Raw genomic sequence first — 12,031 nt, forward strand, 5'->3', positions numbered from 1 at the left:
ACTTTATATGTCACCTTCAAAAGTTCATCGAACAAAGTAATTCTCGTTCTGATTCAGAGTTTCACTATTACTACAGAGTTTTATTTATCGAAAAACACAAACCCAACGCAAACAAACCGCACCTTTCGCACCGGGTCGGACTTCCATAATTACTTGGCATTATTTTTTTTACTCGAAAATCAATTGTTTGGTTTGGTCTGTCACACTCTGGCACCCGGAGAAACCTTCAGGGGCCTCCGACTAACAGGAGCTTTATAACAGAGAGAGAGAGAGAAAGAAAAAAAAAAAAAAAAAACAGAAAAGCTACCGACTACAATTTTTTAGCGTCAGCCGAAAGCAGAAAGCCAAAAGTCAAATCAGAACCAAGGTGGACAATTTTTCCCGAGACGGCAGAGACTGGGTTTGTCTCTGTGGGACGTAAGCAGCTGCCGCCGGGGAGGGGGGAACGACCGTCGAACCCGAGCCGATCTGCAGGGCGCACCTGAAAAACGTGACACCGTCCGACATGACTGTGTCACCTAAAAATACAAAGGGGGGAGACAGAGCGCCTTTACTCGGCGTCTTTTTTACTATCGCAATTAGTCAGAAAGCAAGAGAGAAAACGCAGAGGCTGGGGCTTTGATGCGATCAGGCGCGGCGTGTTTCAAAAAGTGAAAAGGAAGCCGAGAGGATGAGAGGCTGGAGGGTAGAGCGGCAGAAATCTACCTTTTCCTTTTCCTCTGCCGCGTATGTTTTCACGTTAAAAAAAAAGGAGAAGGAAGGTATTTAAAAAAAAGGAAGAACAAAAGAGTTGGATGGATTAAAACATGTGAGCTTCAGAGGAGAGTGAAGACATAAACAAATAGGGGAAGTTTGAAATTTAATAGGATGGTTTAAATGATCAAAAACAGACTTAAAAACAATCTAGTCGAAGTTTAAGATGTAAGCACAAATTAACTTTCATGTGTTTTTGCGCTGGTGATAATTTAAGATGGAAGTGAAAGGGTAAAATAATAGAGAGACTGTAAACAAAGCAAGCAGGAATTAGAAAAAAAAAGCGTCAGCACACCGAGCCGAATTTGTGACGCTTCTGGACACACGCAGCAAGAAAGAAAGAAAGAAAAAAAATGTTCCGTCATAAATCAAGCTTTAGACGCAAGAGTCATAGTTTACATTTCATGTTTAAGCACAGGTTTCTAAACGCCGGGCTCAGTCTGAATCATGTCACCTTTAATGCCTCGTCGATCAAAGCAAGCTTCTCTTTTTGATTCGGTTTCAGAGCAGGCGGAGAAAAAAGAAAGAAAAGATGTGCTTTTCTTTCCCTCCCTGTCGTGTTCCTCTGTGTGCTGTTTTTTTTTTGTCTCACCAGAATTGAGAGAAACGTGAAAGAAAAAAGTAAAAGAAAAAACAAACAAAAAAAGAGGTGTGTGAAAAAAAAAGAGAGAAGACTTAACAGAGAAAAGTGACACACAGAGAGACATGTTGGTTAGGCTGTGGTGCGTGTCGACCTGCCTCCGAGCTGACAGAGCAGGGATATGTGGGAGGCTGCACAGACGCACACTAAAAGTCCCTGGGAGAGCTGTGGCCTAAAAAGAAAAAAAAACAAAAAAAAAAAAAAAACGGCCGACTCCATTTTGAAGTGAGATGTGAAAATGACACCACCATCTGTTCGAAGTGTTGAAGTGGTGAGAGCAAGGCCTCACACACCTCTGCACAAGAAAAACTCTCTGTTTTTACCTCACATCACCTCTCCTGAGTATTAATCCCCGATGCTCAAAAACGTATCTAATAAACTGTGATTTATTTATTCATTTATTTATTTATGTTTTTTACAGATCTGCGCCGGGTGACCCCGGGGTGAGGTCTGGTATTATGGATTAAATCAAGTGGTTTGAACTTTACTCATCGTGACTAATAACGCAACCTGCCCGTCTGCAGCTGGCGTAAAACAAGGCGTAGATCGAGAGTTGAACTCGGAAAAACTATGTGGAGAAAGTGAATGAGTAACACTCTCATCCACCTCAAAAAGAAAGAAAAAAAAAACAAACACACGTTACAATCAAGGTGCTCGACACCAAGTCATGTGATCCATGTGATCTCTAACCAAAGGAGGTCTTGGATGATAAATATCTGTAAAGGGAAACTCACCGGCCCTTCTGCATAACACCAGACAGCTCTCAAAAATCAAGGGAAGCAAACTTCATATAATTCAAATACTGGCTGTGCTGAACAGAGCATCAGACGGCTTCAACCTTATTACGTTTCCTTATGTTACAACCACAAACCGCAACACTCTTTATTGGAATGCACCGATTTAAAAGCAGTGTATCGTTGTGAAGAAGAAATCGTTTATTTTTCAGATAAAAAAGAAAAGAAAAACAGCGTAGCATTTAGCCCCTTGGTACTCCGATGGCACAAAATAAAAACCCAGCTCAAACAAATTGCTTTGAAAAGTCACCAGACTGGTGAGAAAAAACAAACAAACAAAAAAAGCAGCAAACATGTGTGTAATTTTAGAAATAAGTATAAATCCAGCTGTACTTTGAAGTCGTCAGAAGTTTGTTAGGGAACAAACGGCGTCAAGGAGAAGAAAGAACGCAGCAGGAAGGTCAGGGACGAAGCTTAAAACAAGGCTCAACGTTTGAACATCTTAAGGAGCATCCATCGTCTGAAAATAAAGTGAGAACCAGACTCGGAGAAGCAGCCATGAGAGCCGTGCTAACTGTGGAGGAGCTGCACAGAGCTGCTGCTCAGGTGGGAGAATCTGCTAAGCCAAGCATTTAGAGCATGTCTGCTTCGTTAGTAACGGTCTGGAAGCAAGTGAACAAAATTGAACCCGAACAGCAGCTTTTGTCTTGTTTTAAAAGAACAAAACAGAAACAGATACAGTGTGGGAATAAAACGGCCTCACTAGGACTGACAATTCAGACAGGATGAGAAATTCATGCCGTCACTTCTTTCCAAAGTCTACTAAATTTTAAATCTTCATCTGCGACATTCAAAGCCATGTAGAATATCCTCCTATTGCTCTGAATATGTTGGTCTTTGGGTTGGTCAGCCGTGCAGATCAGCATCATGCTTCAATGCTTCAGGTCATTTTGACTAAGAACTTATTGTGTGGAACCTAAAGAGAGTGAAAAGGGCAGGTCATAATGGAGCCCGGATGTGATGTGCTGCTTTTGTTGCTGATGAGTCAGTATCACATGAAATTCTTAAATGTCATGTCGCAGGTATCCAGCTTAGTGTTACGCAACATTAATTAAAATGTGCACTTGCACAAGCGCGGCGGAGGAGAGGGAGAAGAAGAGGAGGTCAATTCATCACATCCAATGGGCGCTTCGGTTTTCTGGGGATTTTCAAAGGACATTAAACTCCCCGGCGAGCCGCGGCGAGCGCTCGTCCCAACTTACAGGAAACGGCCGACAACCTGTGCAGCCAACAGATCCACCTGCTGAAATCACAAGAGATTTCACACATGACTGAGCAGCAGACCGGCCGGCGTTCCCCGGCAACAGGCAACAATAGGGAGACAACAAGCAGAGGTGAGCTCAGCCATGTGACCGGCTCCATTAGCGATGGCTCCGTGTTACTTTCGGTTTGAGACACAAAGACAACAACAGGTATTCGTGACGCTCGCGTTGCTTCCTGGTTTGCTACAGCCGGAGTGTTCAAGGAGTTTGCAATCGGTCATATATTTGAGATGCGTAGTTCGGAGGAAGTGTTTCCCTCCTTAACGATCGACAGATTTTAATATCAGACAAAGATAAGGTGAGTAAATACAAAAAGAAGCTTTCAAATGATTTTTTTAAGTTAAAAAAACAAACAGCTATCAACACAACCAGGCCCTATGTGTAAAAGTAATTTGATAAATTATGAATTCCCTAATAAACTAAATGTTTATTAGGGAATAAACATTTAGTTTATCATAGGTCTGACATGGTATAAAACTGACCAAGCAGTTTATTTAGTTATTATTATTTATTTCATTTGTTTACAGTTTAAAATGAACATGTCCAATGTTGATAATAATAAAAGTTAAAAGGACTAGAAAAGCCAATCCTATAGTCTATACCTGATTTTTCTCTCACAAGTCAATTCAGTCCAACTTTAAGCATCAATCAACCACACTGACTTCCCCTGCACTTTTAAAAACACAAAACAAGCAATACAGAAAAAATATACATTATCTTTATAACAATACAACACTATAGAGTCAATATACTTCATTATACCTTGACAGCATGCTATGCTTTGTTTTGTTTTTTTTAAGAGTAAAAATTGATCTTTGGTTTCTTCATGAACAGAAACAAAGTTCCATTATTTTAGTTCTGACTTTATTATTATTATTATTATTATTATTATTATTATTATTATTATTATTATTATTATTATTATTATTATTGATCCTCTCAAATTATAAATGCAATCTCTTTATATATATATATATATATATATATATATATATATATATATATATATATTTTTTTTTTTTTTTTTTTTTTTTTTTTTTTTTATGTCATCATACTTAAAGTCCAACATGGAGATGTTCAGCAGTGTGAAGTCTGAATCTGCTTTGCTGCTCCCGGACCTGGACGACTTAACGGAACCGTTCTGCTCTAACATTTTAAAGTGACTGTCCGACCATCAGTTCATGACCTTCAGCTCAGGTGAACTCGGGTTATGCAGCAGGACAGTGATTCAGCAAAACCATAAACACTGCTCTGAGTGGCCTAGTAAAAGTCTGGACTTGAATCTGCTCAAACAGGCCAGTAATGCCACCTGGTAGTTATTGGAAATGCTTGACGCAACCAGCTGTTAGGGTTAAGGGTCAATTACTTTTTCAACTAGTTTCAGGTTGAACTGGCTGATTTTTGTTTTGTTTTACCTTATTAAATAAAAACATGACTTGAAATCTGCTTTTTATATTTATTTAAATAATTGTTGCCTGATATTAACATTAGCTCGATGCATTTAAGTGCCAAAGAAAAATCGGAAGGAAGCTGTACGGGGACCAACTTTCACGTCATTGTAAATCACAGTTTGTGTTTATGAAATTATATGACACAGCCACCTCTTAATTCATTATGATTCACAAATCTGTCATCTTAACAGAAGAGTTTTCCACCAACATGTCTTCCTTGACGTAAGGTAGTCAAACAAAAAATTGATGTGAGCATCTGTTAATATTGAAAATACAGAGAAGAAAACGTTATGAATCATTTCGGCTCAGATCAGAATACGGTCAGGCCACTCAGACATTAAATGACTGGAAAGGGAACCGCAACCCAAGGCCCAATGTGTGGTTTCCATCAGATAGCATGTAGTGAACAGCTTTGTCTTCCAATGAAAGGACAGGAAGTCATTTTGAAAGACAGGAAGGCTGCGCTCACGTGTCATTCAGTGAAATCACGAAAGCAACCACAGGCCGAGAGGATATCTTGGAGAAATAATCATAAAATAACAAGCCTGCTGTAAGTGTGAGTCGTGAAAACACTGTCATCTTTGTGGAAAACCTTTTTTGTTTGTGTGTGTGTGTGTGTGTTTAATCAGAGATCTATATCGGACGTAGAGCCGGTTGCAAAAGACGCGACCCGCGTTGAAGCGACTGAAATCTATTCCTGGGTTACATTGAAATGCGGCAAATTAAAATGATCCGAAAGAAAACAAAACTGCCAACTGTTTCCAAGCTCGGAGTTTACAGAGGAGCGTCCCACACACTCCCACTTTCTTCACTGTATGCAAAGTCTAAAGGATCCCGAAATGATTGAGCCTGCAGCCTAGAAAAGCCCTCTGTTTGCACCCAGCTGTGAGGAACTCATTTACAAAAGGAGCCGATTCAAACAAATGTTGGGATAATGAAACTTTTCTTTCCATATTCATACAAACAGGGCATCAACTTTCTGCCAACTCCAGAGCAATTGTTAATTACATATACAAATACTTACTTAATTACGTAAAGCGCAGAATTGATTTTTTTATTTTTATTTTTGTGGGGGGGAACAAAATATCAATATCTACGGTAAAAAAATAAATAAATAAAAAATCCTCAAAGTTCTCTGTGTCAGAAAGGTTTCAATCTTAGCTGAATCACATTGATATCCTTAAACGATGCCCAGGCGGGTAAATTACACCAATTTACCTCACTTTCTTAAAACCTCTGCAGTAGAAAACATCATGAAGTTGTGGAAGCAGAGAAATCAGGAGGAAAACAGTCAAACCTCCCAAGAAATGTCATCATGCCCATCTATAAAGTCATAACATTTTATGCCAAAACCTATCTCGAAAAAATTAGGCCCCGAGTAGAAACAAATGTAAGAAGAAATAGAGGAAACGTTAATATTATTCACATGTGCGCTGCTGAAACACATAAAACTGACTTGAATAGTTAATGGCGCGAACGGAAAAAGTACATTCATCACATCGAGTGATCTTACAATATTCACCCGTCTTAAATTTTCCGTTGTTTAACAGCGACTTTGCGTTATGAACATTTTCCACATGACATTCGATTCCTTTTGCGTTCCTCGCAGAACGATCATTTCTTTCGAGCAAAACGAATCGCATCCGTATGAGCACGTGTGTATTAATGTTGTGCCCAAATGCTTCAATGTTTACAGGCTAAAAAAACGCGGCTCAGTGTGTGGAATTGCAGTCATGGCAAAAAATAAATTCATGCTGCAATCGACAATAACTGTCAGCTTGTTACGTCTGGAGTCTCGCGCAGTCGTCATGCTCTCCATGCAGCAAACGTAACGAACCGTTCGGATGCAGTCGCTTCTCACACCTGAGACAGACCTCGGTCACATCCATCCCTCCGCTCACAGACAGCAACAACAAAGAAGGAGAAGAAGAAGAAGAAGAAGAACAAGAACAAGAAGAAGGAGAAGGAGAAGAAGAAGAAGAAGAAAGAGAAGAGTGGTCAGAACGTGGGTTAGCTGCAACAGATTTTGTGGTTGCAAAACTCAATAAAAACACAATAGGATGTTTTTTCTAATAGTGCAGCTTCAGCTGACGTCAGAACTGTGGCAAACGCATCAGCAAAAACACCAGCTACAAATTTCAAAGTTCCTTTGATCTGAAGTCAGGCTTCTGGTTTTGCACCTTAAGCTTCAATATGAAGCAAATTAGGCTTTTTTTCCTCCCCACTCAAGGATAGAAACCTCTTCTTTTTGATAGACTGGCAAGATCTTTTAATCATAAATGTTTTCTTAAAAAAAAAAAAAAAACAGGCAGATATTCTATATTTTTGCAAAAGTATGTATCAAAGATAAATAAGTGTTATAATATCAGTACTACTAGGAAAATTTTGGAAAACATTTAAACAATTGTGTGAATGAAATTATATCATCGCTGCACATAAACAAAACCTTATGTACTTTTGGTCCAGTTTCTTGTGTAAATAGTGGACTTGAAATAGGACAAAACTAACTTACAATAACTTTTCAGCAAAATATAGGAGCTTGTTTTAAGTTCATAATTCCTTGATGCTGATTTTTTTTAAAAAGTACTGGTTCCACTGGTGGATTATTTCACTTATAACATGGGAATAATGTGTTGTTGGAAAAAATCTACACCACTTGTCCTTAATGTTTATAATCAACATTAAGGACATATTTACTTAAAATGCTGAAAAGTTTATTTGCACATTAGTTGTGTCTTACTTCAAGTGTACCGAGATGTTTGCTCTAGAAACCAGACCAAAAATACACGGTCAGACTTTGTCTTTTTTGCAGTAATGAAACTGCTGTGTTTCTTTCATTGATGTTGTTAGAAAGTCACGACTAACTGATGCACAGGTACAGAAATAATCCATCATCATCATCATCATCCTCATTATCACATAAACATGAAGAATTTGCACAAAAGTTGAAAAGCCTCAAAGATCCCTCTTCGCACGGACACATCAGACGTGCTGCAGCGTCTGTCGGCATGGAGACCGCGCTATCTGGTTAGGTGGGAGGTAAGGCTTGAGCCTTGCCCTTAGATTTCTGCTTTTTTTTTTCCCCTCCCTTTTCATAACACGTGTGTGTGTGTGTGTGTACTTGGCCTCTGCATCGCAGCACAGCGCAGTGTGTGCACATCTGCGTGTCTGTGTGTTGGTGGCAAGCAGACGTCTAGCTGTCCTGATGTGAAACACTGCTGGCCTCCCACGGTCTAGGAGAAGAGACAACCACGAGTGGGACATGTCTCGACAACAAACACACACCACACAGTTTATGCAGTTGATAAGAAAGTGGTGGTGGGTTCTTTAATCTTTTTTTTTTCTCTCTCTCTCTCAGTGTCCAACCACCCATGACATGTTGTCTACATGAGATAATCTCGCTGCTCTCTGACAAAACAGTGAGATAATTTCAGCTTATTTTAAACTTAATCAAACTAGACTCACGTTTAGCAAAGGTAAAATTGATTATTTACTGTGGATTTTTGTTCTGCTTTTAATTATAAGTTTACACCATAGTTTGAAACCTTTCTGTGTCGTTTCTTCTGCTGCTTTTCCAGATTAAGCTAATCTTATCAAATGAAGAGAACCCGACTAACTAGAATATGCAGTTTTCAAATTACTATTTTACACATTAAAAGAAAAACGCTGTACAAACAAAACTGTTGAAGCCTCATCCCTTGTTAAATCATGGTTTGACTGTCATTAACAGCTGTTTTTTTTTTTTTTTGGTTCGGTTTCCTTATTTGCACCCAGGCTGGATTCCTGTCAGACGTGTGGAATCAAGAAATGATATAAATAGGTCCTGTAGGCAGTTAGGCTAAAATATCTCTAGTGACAGACAACACCAGGTCAAAATCAGTTTCATAAACAGCTACCAGTCTGGAAAAAAATGGCTCAACAATCATTTCTAGGCCTTTGAGATTCAAGTCAACAGCAACGAGGGTCTATATCCACGCAGAATGAGAAGTGCAAAAACACAACAACGTAAGTTTGTGACATGCGGGACTGATTAGAAATTTGCATTTGACAAATTTTACATGCTTCACACCAGGAAAGCTACAAGCTACAAGCTACAAGTGCATAAATGTAGCAGATTTGCAGCAAAGGCTCAGTTTTCTCACACGATACACTCAGTGATTAGACAATTTCCAGCTTAAAATAAAATGTTTTGAAATAATAATGATTCACTGAAAGCCAGGGTCGAGTTCTCAGGCATCGAAGGAGGAGATGTACACTTCAGTTTGCGATGAGCAGGACTGATTAGAAATTTCCATTTGACAAATTTCACATGCTTCACCTCGGGAAGTTGCAGTTGCTAATAGCAACTGCATACATTTAGCAGATTTGCAGCACAGGCTCAGTTTTCTCACACGATACATTCAGTGATTAGACAATTTCTGGCTTAAAATAAAAAGTTTTGAAATAATAATGACTCACTGAAAGCCAGGGTTGAGTTCTCAGCTGTCAGAGAAAGAGACGTACACTTCACTAAATGTTTGCTTTCTTCTGGTTTGATGGAGAATACATTTTATGTTGACATGATGTACAAAATTGTTTCTGCTTTGCCAATATGTTAACATTTTTTTTTAACATTTTGTCACTTTACAACACCAAATTTATGTGTATTTTCTTGACATTTTATGTAACAGATCCACGTCAATGTAGCACAAGAAACACACAAGCAATGTGTTAAAATGACCCAGTCAAAGTCCAGACCTAAGTCTAATTGAAAATCTACAGCTGGACTTGAAGATTGATGAGTGTAGTAGAAACAAAATGGAAACCCTGTGCCATCTCCCATCCATATTTTAACGACAGCGTCGTTAGCGTTGGTCTGTCAAATAATATCCCAAAATGTCACACTGGAGTTTATGAAAATGCTCAGAGAATATGAGCAAAACAAGAAATGTTCTGAGTGCCCCTGAACGAGTTTATGTCGCTAAAACATCCGTATCCAAAAGGCTTTAAAAGGGTCGGCTTGTGTCCTGCGCAGGAATATTTAACGGCTCTTTTTCACCAGAGTTCAAATTTGAGGGACAATTTAATCATCCACCTAGCAACAGTAGGAAAGAAATACTGTTTTTGATAAATAAACTTAAAAAAACAAACAACAACTTCAGCAGGGACGGATGAATTCAAAGTGCCAAGCCAGCATGAAAGCTTTAACTGTTAAAAAAATATTTCAAGAGAAAATCAACAGGGAAAATGGAAGAAATAAAATGTTTTATTAATCCACTTCAACAGTAAATGGATTAAACATGATGCTTTTTTTTTTTTATTCCTACCAACCACAGTGTTTTTTTGTTGTTGTTTTTTTTTTTACTAGAGCCACATTCACGCGGCTGCGCTCACAGATGCACGGTTTGATGCGTTCGACCCGCCTCCAGCGCGTACCGTCTGGCTCTCTTAGCGGCTCAGACCAAAAAAGGTTTTCGCAGTGAATTTCCAGAGGTTTCTTCCGCCCGGTTCGCTGCATGTTTTTTCCCTTTGTCCACGCTTCAGTTAACGCCGAAACAATAAACCTATACAGTGGTGGCTTTGTGGCGACTCTTCAGACATGAAGACCAGACCAACAAACCGGGCAAACAACCCTGGAACAAGTGAGCACAGCTGGAGAAAATAAATAGAAACTCAGATTCCCTGTTTTATACGGCTTATGTCGAGTGGAAACGCACTGGTGCATTCTACTCGGTTGAAAAAATGAATAATAATTTGATCTGATACCTTCTTTTTTTAAATTTATTTATAAGGCTCTTTTGGTCGACTACTTGCTTTTACTTTATTTGGTTTTTCATGTAGCTTTAATTGGGATTAAGTTAAAACACCTGTGACTAAGCCTGTCGCAATAAGCGATTAATCAATTAATCGTACGATAAGTTAAAATGAGTTTCCAGTAATATTTAAAGTACATTACTCTTTGAGAGGGCGAACTTGCATTGCTCTGCCATTACCATTATATTATATATGACAATATTACATACGGCTTATCACAATAATTTCAGGGACAATTTATCGTCCAGCAGTAGTTGTTATTGTTATTGTTGTTATTGTTATTGTAAATCTAAAAAATATAATTAAATGGGCTTAATATGTGCAGCTCAGTGATATAAACTACACTTCTTTAAGTAAGCGGCGTCATTAAGAAACCTATTGCAAAGAACAACATTTGCGTTTGTGGCGCTGTGAATGCTGTCCTAAAAAATAAATATTTTTTTAAAACATGATTTTGATCGTTTTCACAATAAAACTCGAAGTCCATGACACCCACCTCTAGCTGCGTGTGATTCAGTAAAACCTGATTTGTGATGAAATTAGAGAGTCGAGTTATCTCTGGTTTCCCCCCCCCCCCCCGTCAGCCCTTTGCTCTCGGATAGCTCCGAACGTTCACCACTCCTGAAAAGTCACCGCAAAGCCACCGCTGTTTAGGTTGTCATGTTTTAATTTCACGTGAAGCAGAGATTGAGGGAATAATATGTTGCTTTTAAGGCGGAAGAAAGCTCCTCTGGAAACCCAGCACTTAAGCCTGGGACTGACTCAGACGCTGCTGCGGTCAAAAGCTGTAACTGATTCAGACTTTGTCTTTCTTCTCACATTGCACCTAAAACCCACGGAGAGTTCCCCACAAGCCCGGCTGCATGTGCAACAGCAGGAACTGCTTTATTTTTACATTTCCTTTTTTTTTTTTTTTTAAGTAGAGTTCTGATCAGAGGTTCGCATCCAGTCACCAAGGAACATGAATATAATCAGTGTTGGGTCTCTACTGATAGATTTGGATCATTCCAGTTGCAGGATGGACTAAATATACAACAGACATCGTAAGTTAATTTATAAAATAAGTAGCTGGGTGCACAAGTTTGAATTTATATGCATACAAGTGCCAATATAAATACCTGCACTTGCAATTTGATCACTCTTCTTGGTTGGATAAACCATCTGCTTTCTGGCACGGACTCAGATTTCAGGCATAGTTTGTAACTTTTCAACAGATTTGGGTTCAGTTTTTTTACGGAGGACTTTCCAGCAGCTTGTTGTCCCCTGACTCAACATTTTCTAAACCAGTTTTGATTTTTTGTTTGGATTCAGATTGAATCATCTGACCCACCCTGTGGC

The 12,031-nt window shown here is 39.0% G+C and overlaps 1 long non-coding RNA gene across 5 annotated transcripts in view; it reads right to left on the reverse strand.

Moving 5' to 3' along the window:
* The window catches only part of LOC106907758 (uncharacterized), a 172,582-nt gene that overhangs the window by 111,714 nt on the left and 48,837 nt on the right, over positions 1-12,031 (reverse strand). The window lies entirely within an intron of this gene.

The sequence above is a fragment of the Poecilia mexicana genome, unplaced genomic scaffold (assembly GCF_051168715.1).
Source record: "Poecilia mexicana isolate PSO_F unplaced genomic scaffold, ASM5116871v1 scaffold_15, whole genome shotgun sequence".
Taxonomy (NCBI): Eukaryota; Metazoa; Chordata; class Actinopteri; order Cyprinodontiformes; family Poeciliidae; genus Poecilia; species Poecilia mexicana.